This window comes from Primulina eburnea, chromosome 7, assembly GCF_022965805.1.
Source record: "Primulina eburnea isolate SZY01 chromosome 7, ASM2296580v1, whole genome shotgun sequence".
Classification (NCBI taxonomy): domain Eukaryota; kingdom Viridiplantae; phylum Streptophyta; class Magnoliopsida; order Lamiales; family Gesneriaceae; genus Primulina; species Primulina eburnea.
The window spans coordinates 27,472,168-27,480,006 of record NC_133107.1 but is presented as its reverse complement, the minus strand read 5'-3'; the positions used below and the strand labels follow the sequence as shown (position 1 = coordinate 27,480,006).

General features: G+C 39.3%; 1 non-coding gene across 1 annotated transcript; it reads left to right on the top strand.

The window, feature by feature from the left end:
- Positions 1-7,165: 7,165 nt before the first annotated feature.
- LOC140837551 (small nucleolar RNA R71) lies at positions 7,166-7,272 on the top strand. The gene has a single exon (XR_012119380.1). It is a non-coding gene; the product is annotated as a small nucleolar RNA R71 (small nucleolar RNA).
- The last annotated feature ends 567 nt before the right edge of the window (positions 7,273-7,839 follow it).

The window sequence follows — 7,839 nt, the reverse complement described above, 5'->3', positions numbered from 1 at the left end:
ACATGTCAAGGAAGGGTTCTAACCTTGGCTACAGCACCTATGACAGCCAAGATTCGAACTCTCCCTTAGACAAACAACAAGGAAAAAAAATCGATACTCATAAATGCACCATGGCAAGTTGCTGTCCTAATTCAGTTTTGTTGGGGTGAATGGCATGCAACCAATGGACTAAACCCTTCCTAACACACCCTATAACATGACCATAAGCAGCCTTGAATGCCTGGAACTGAGCCAAACCCTGAAACCACAAAACCATACCAAACCGTGAAAGCATAGGGGAAACCGAAAAATTCTGCACCATATTTTCGAAAATTGCTTGACATGATTTCGGTTTTGCTTCAAAATTTAAGAACAAATATGATTTAAAAATATGTATACGAATTGATTGAAGGGCAAGGGATAATATAAACAAGCCTTGGATTTATTTGAAACGAAAACAAATCAATATGACGACGCGGCGCGGCGGAGACGGTGTCCTCTTTTCTTACTTGTTTTTCTCTCTTATTTTCTCTCAAGCACCTCACGATTTTTCTTGCTGAAATGTTCAGAGTTTCGAGAATATGGGGTGAGGGAAATGTCTAGGAATGAATGGGAAGGTTATCAATTAAATGGGAGTTTGAATGGCAAGATAAAATCTTTTCTATCCTAGTGTTTGTGAGATAAGGAAATTGCTATGATATGATTTGATTTCATGGTGAGTGGCCGATTTTTTCTTCTATCAAATACAAGGGAGAAAATTGCTTAATTGTTTAATTATTGAGGATTTAAAATGAGGAAATTAACTATGGCATGAAAGGATTAAGGAAAGATATCAATAGAGAGTTACTAAAATTACTCAAATCTTCCAAGTGTGGTGGCCGATTTCTTATAAAAAAATGAGGTTAGGGAATTTCTTAATTAATAATTTTTTTGTTGATTAAAAGGTGAAGGATTATCATACCAAGAAAAGGATAATGAAAGATATTAAAATGGTGAGTTGCCAAAAATTAAATCTTCTAAAAATGAGGTGGCTGAAATTCTATGAATAAAATGGGGTAAAATATTGCTTAAATCTTATATTTTAATCTTTAAAGTTTTATCTACCATTAAGTATTTTGGTGAATTAATAAATAAATTATAGAACCTAAAAGAACTTATTTACTACTTATCTCAAATTAATTAATAAATCTTTTAAACATCTTTTTACATTAAAATAACTTATTATTTATCTTAAATAAATTTTAAGAATGTTTTCTTAGTATTAAATTTGACCTTCGTACTCCAACTCCAGTCCGGCCTCACTTATTTAACTGAAAAGATAAAACTATACTCATGCGACTTAAAATAAAAAATCAAGACTAAATAACTTTAAAATGCCTAAAAAAATAAAGAAATCATTTTTAATTTAAATACTTAAAATTATGCATGGCTTATACGTAGTCTGATTTAATGGGTTCTACACCTTTATCCTTTATCAATTTTTTTTTAATGATATTCTTATACACGCACAAGGAAAAGAGAAAACTTTTGTGGTGATAAAAAGATTCATTTTCTCTTAGTTTTCGGTAGGTAATAGTGTATATGCTCAAAGTTCGGTAGTTGACGTGGGGATTTAGGATTGATACGAATGGGGGCTCTTGCGTTCCTTGGCACACTTCATTCGATTTTCATTAAACTCAAACATGGGACAGTAGGGTCTAACACGATGTTATGGGTAGGCTTGAAAGGATCAAACATTCCAAAAATTGCCTAAATCGTCCTTAAGTCACACAATACCCATATCTCACCTCGAAGAGTGCCAAACCAAGTTCTAAACTACCTTCAATTTACCAATCAACAAACATAGATAGATCATGTTTTCGGGTATACTCAAACAGAACAAATCACACATTTCATTCTCATTTAGGCTCAAAGGGATGACAATTGACAAATTATTCAAGGAAAACAGGCCCAATATAATTCAAAGACTGCCTAGATCATCTTTGTGTTAGTGAACACGTAACTCAACAAAAAGTAACCAACATGCAGGTCTTGGAGTCCATTCATAAATTCCAAATCACATGAACACTCTCTTGACATCGGATGTATCAACAATCATGGCAATCGTGAATTAGAGTGTGAAGGTTAAATAAAGATAGCATGTATTTAGACTCGTAATCATGGAGCAGCATCTGTTTCGGGTCGAATCTCATCATTGGTTGTCTATTACCTTAATTCCACAACTATGACAATTTACACACTAAAAATGAACAAATAATTGACTTTTTTTTTACCAACTCAGTAAACTCGCTGCATGAATCAATAAAACATCAAAATGTCAAATCACCCCCCTCCCCAAACTTAAAGTATGCATTGTCCTCAATGTATAAACAGGAAAGAACAGGACAGTCATACCTCCCATGATGAGCGTCAGTGCTCGCCATCACCATCGTCATCATCCTCATACATGTGATAGGGTGGTGCCTGTGAAGAAGGACCCGGGTACTGGGGTGTCCATACAGGCGGCTGGGGAAACATCGGATCATCTGGACCTATAGGCAGAAACCGCTGAGCGAGCACGGAAGTGAAATCCATCATATAGCCCATAAAATGGTCGTGCGGAACTGAAGCGAATCTAGCACCTGGTGCTGCTCAACCAGTAACCTCCTCTGGTCCTGCATCTCGGTCTCTAGTCTCCGAAATATGTCTCCTCTGCTCGGTCTGGCTGCTGCAGGTGGTTGTGGTTGCGGAAGCTGTTGCTTTGGCCTCTCCTCGTCATCGGGATACTCATGGGGTATGTAAGAGGCGGCTCCAAAGTAAGCAACAATGGGGGCCTTTGGCTTTAGCACTTGTTCATCATGTGCTCATGTGGAGCCCCGAACGCTAATTCATTTCTTAATCGTTCTTGGGAATAATTCAAACAATTAAGATAAACATGGTCTAATTTTTTTTTTAAAAAATACAAGTGCGGAACGTAATGGAATAATTTCATATAAACATCAATATAAAGTACAAGTCTTGTACGATGATATTACAATCAAACTAGGGTTCAACTACTATGTCTCAAGTGCAGAATCCTAATCTACTTCTGATCCGGATCTCCACGCTAACTTGTCCTCTCTCATCCTCTTCTTGACCTTGATCCTGTCCCACCTGTTGTCATGCACACATACAAACACGACAACAGCCGGATAACTCCGGTGAGAATATAATCCCAGTATAAAAAATGAATAAATGCAATCATATAAAAACATATATAAAAGCATAAACAGTCATCAATAACATGTATCAAATCTGGAAACATGAATCGATATAACTTTAAATAAACTCGTGACTCGTCATCTCCGACTCGACTCATCTCTAATTTTAGGGATCCCGGTTCCTAGATATTGACAAATATATCGAATCTCAGCGATTGGAGTCGATCTACTCCTAAGCAACATCGATATGATTCAATCATCCAGTGTCTCGGCATATGCGCCAAAGACTTGACATATCCGTCAATGACTAGGCATCTCCGCCCATGACTCAATACACGCTTTGCTATAAATCAATAGACTAAGCATATCAATCTCATTCAATTGCAAACATCAATGCAATAAAATAAAGTATGTGGTTTTTGGGAAATTTGAGTCCAATCTGACTCAAGTCGATCTCTCGGTTAACATTGATTTATAACTTTCTTTCGGTTGATATGACTCTGTCGAAGTCTCGAATTTGAAGCCTGTCAACACTCAATCTGACAATGACAATATCGAGGAGTATAATATCAATACACCGATCAAATCAATATCGGATATAATCAGAACTAAATCAAATTCTGTTTCAGCTGTATAACTGCACAATCTCAATATACCTAGCAATACAATATCAACATATATTAATCTCAGCTCATAATCAATAACAATACAAATCTGATATCAAATCTCTTCCGAAAATTAAAACAATTTCATACGGTATCTATTCTTCAATCCGGTTTCGATTATACGATGTTTACTATGTCAAGAACATCATATATGAATCATATCTGATTCCTTCAATATCATAATTTCAAATCATATCAAAACTTAATAAAACTTACGTCCATTTGAAGCAATCGTCGATAGAAACACAGTACTGAAGTCGGATTGAAATTCTGACGGACGGATTTTATGCAAACTTCAAATTCCTACAATAAAAGGCGTAAGGATTTCTGGCAATTCTCTGAAGCCTTCTTTTCGTTTCTTTCTGAGGAATGAATGAAATGAAGTTTCATTATATATATATATATATATATGTAGCATGGCAAGGGATGTGTGGCTTGTTGTATGTACTGCACGTCTCGCGCATATGCGCGACCTACCTCGGCGCATATGCGCGAGACATTCGGTCTCAGCGCATCACCTTCTCGGCAGCTCACGCATATGCGCGTACTTCTTCTGCGCATATGCGTGAGGTTCTTTGGACTTGAACTTGGCTTCCCGCATAGCTCGCGCATATGCGCACGCTCACATCGCGTATATGCGCGAATTCCTCTGCCCATCTCGCGCATACGCGCGTATCGGTGCCGCGCATATGCACGAGGTGTTCTGTCCTCGCACATACAATCTCACATGAAATCACATTTCAAGCCTTGGATCGATCCTTCATAATCATATCAATTCATAAATCAATAATCGCAGATTAACATGATATAAAATCTCGGGCATTATAGCCCATGACACACCGGCCTGTAGGCACAGCTCAGTAACAATATGAGGACATGAAATAGCAACCATGGCTAACCCTGCGCCGGCTCTCATAATTGATCTATGAATGATTGTACCCAAATCAATAGATTTTCCCCTCAGAATAGCAATGACAAGTGCAACCTTGTCTTTGGTCTCATCATAATAGTGCAAGGACTGGAGAATCCGAGCCAATTCGAAGGACGTCCAAGCACTTGCATTAGGTCCCATGTCGGATTTCTTTAGAGAGATAGGACCAGTCGAGCTCATTTTCCAAGAAGCGCCTGCTGGAATTATGGTCTGAATGACTTATGTATAGTCGACCCCCTCTTCGAGAAATACATTGTACTCGTCACGGTCGAATTTGGGCATCTGATAGATCATATTAATCGTTCGAGAGTCAAACGACATTAACTTAACCCTCACCAAAACTGTAGGCTCGTCATGACGTATCCGGGGGTTTGCGTAAAAGTCTCGCACAACCGAAATAACGGCATTCAAAGGGGGTTGAGCAAATTCAACACATCCTTGTCGTTCCAGTTCCTCCACGATAACACCACGTGGGATTGACAAGTTAAATCCACGTTCCGGGATGATGGATCTTATCATAGAACTCTGGTAGACTTGTTGAGCCTCCTCATTCCAAAACCTATGAGAATAAAAACTTGCGGAAGAAGAAGCACCCTTTTTGGATTTCTTTTTCGGAGCCATGTAATTCAGTAATTCAAGGCTCACACCCACACACCAAGTTCAAACAATCGATGAGCCAAGGTCACTTATAATCGCACCCCAACGTGTGTCAGAGCAAATATAGTCAACTCACTACACCAACCAATTTATTTATCAATGCCACGGATAAACCCAGTCACAAAGTGTTTAAGGGCAGTGAGAGTCACCCAATTCACCAAATAAAAAATTCCCCATATAGAAATTCTAACTAATCTCAAGATTTGAACAAAATCTGGATATAAATCTTACTTGTATCAGAAAGTGACCTGAAATCGGAGTGTGTTCGGATGTCACGGTGGTGAGCGAAGTTTCAGCATTCACTTTCAGAAGAGTGTAGCGGCGGTCGGGTTTTCAGAGGCGGGGGCGATGTTTTACAAAGCAAGGGAAGCTGTTCTTTTCTGAAAGCAGGGTTTGCGTCTTTTTTTCCTTATATCAGGCTGTGCGCATACGCGCATCCTAAACCGATGCATATGCGCCAAAGTCACTGTCGAATTTTTTTTTGCTCTGATCATATCGCGCACATGCGCGCCTCTGTAAGGTCCTCTGCCTTCCGAGCTATGGCGTGCGCATGTGTGCAAAAATAAATCGCGCTTGTGCCTTATTTACTCTAGAACGACCAATAACACAAGGAATAGTAAAACTCCCTGGATCTTTGAGTTTTTGTGGTAGTTTCCTTTGGAGTATGGCACTGCACTCTTCGGTCAGCTTCACTTTCTCAAATTCTTGAAGTTTTCTCTTCTTGGACATCACATCATTGATGAACTTAGCGTAATTGGGCATTTGCTCTTATGCATCATCAAATGGGATGTTAATGTGTATTTTCTTGAAGATTTCCAGGAACTTCGCAAACTGATCGTCTAACCCTTTCTTCTTGAACCTCTGTGGATATGGAAGATTCACCTTCAGTAAAGGTTGTTGTTCAAGCGCTTTCTTGGGTTCGTCAACTTTCTCTTTTCCAACACTTACTCCCTTTAAATCTTCTTCCTCAGTAATAATATCTACATTCTCTTCAGTAGGCTTTGGGAGTCCAATTTCCTTGCCACTCCTCAGTGTGACAGCTTTGCATTGCTCCTTAGGGTTCACCTCCATATTGGTGGGGAACTGTCCTCTGTTCTGATCTTTCAAAGCATTGGCTAGTTGGCCAATCTGTGTTTCCAAAGATTTCATCGTGGCACCCATATTCCCCATGTTTCCATGCTATCAAGACGAGACTCAGTTCTAGTCATTCTTTTCCCAGACTCAGCCACAAACGTCCCAACTAGATCCTCAAAAGACGGCTTTCCTTCACCCTTCTTTGTATCGAACCCCGGTGGAGGATTAACACATTCTTGTTGTTCGCATAAGAGAAATTCTCGTGATTCCTCAAACCTGGATGATAAGTATTAGAGGGAGGGTTACCTCGATATCCTCCATAGCCACGATTATTGTTGATGTACCGAGCTTCCTCCACAACAGGCTCTTCTTCGGCAGTCAACAGTGCTACATCAAACATAGATTGGCATGCCTTGTTCAACGCTGCAATCTGTGTGGTCAACACCGAGACCTGTGCAGTAAGTGATGTGATCGGATCTACGGCATACACTTCAGCAGGTTCCATTGATCCAGATCTCTCACTAGGCCACTGGTAACTGTTAATAGTCATCTGTTCAAGCAATTCATAAGACTCATCAGGTGTTTTAGAGAATATAGTACCCCCGACGGCTGCATCCACATTCCCTCTAGTTGGCCCATCCAAACCATTGTAAAATAATTCAATCTGCACCCAATCTGCATATCCATGATTCGGACACTTCATGATTAATTCTTTGTATCTCTCCCAAGCCTCATATAACACCTCGAATTCCTTCTGCTTGAAGTTGGTGATATCTATTTTCAGATGATCAGACTTGGCAGGAGGAAAATACTTTGACAGAAAATTTGTAACTAAATCTGCCCATGTACTGATACTCCCCAGAGGTAGTGATTGGAGCAAAATCTTTTCTTGATCCCTGAGAGAAAACGAAAACAGGCGCAATCGAATAATTTCATCAGAAACACCGTTAATTTTTACCGTACCCGTGATTTCTAGAAAATTTCTTAAGTGGAGATGGGGATCTGAGTGGCTACTCCTCCAAATTGGTTCTGTTGAACCATGTTGATGAGTGCGGGCTTTAGCTCAAAGTTATTAGCAGCAATGGTTCCGCGAGCTATTCCAGAGTAGTGAGCATCGATGATTGGGCGGAAATGCTCTCGGATTGGCACCTATCTTGGGGGTTCTTTCTGATTATCTCTGTTTTCAGCCATCGCTTTAATTTGCTCTCTTCTTGAATTCCTTAATCTCCTGGCAGTTCTTTAGATTTCTGGATAAAAAATTAGCAAGTCAGGATTTTGATATCTTTGCATGCACTGCAAAACTGAAAAGATTATAAATTAACAAAATAAATAAATAAAATAAAATCTAAATTAA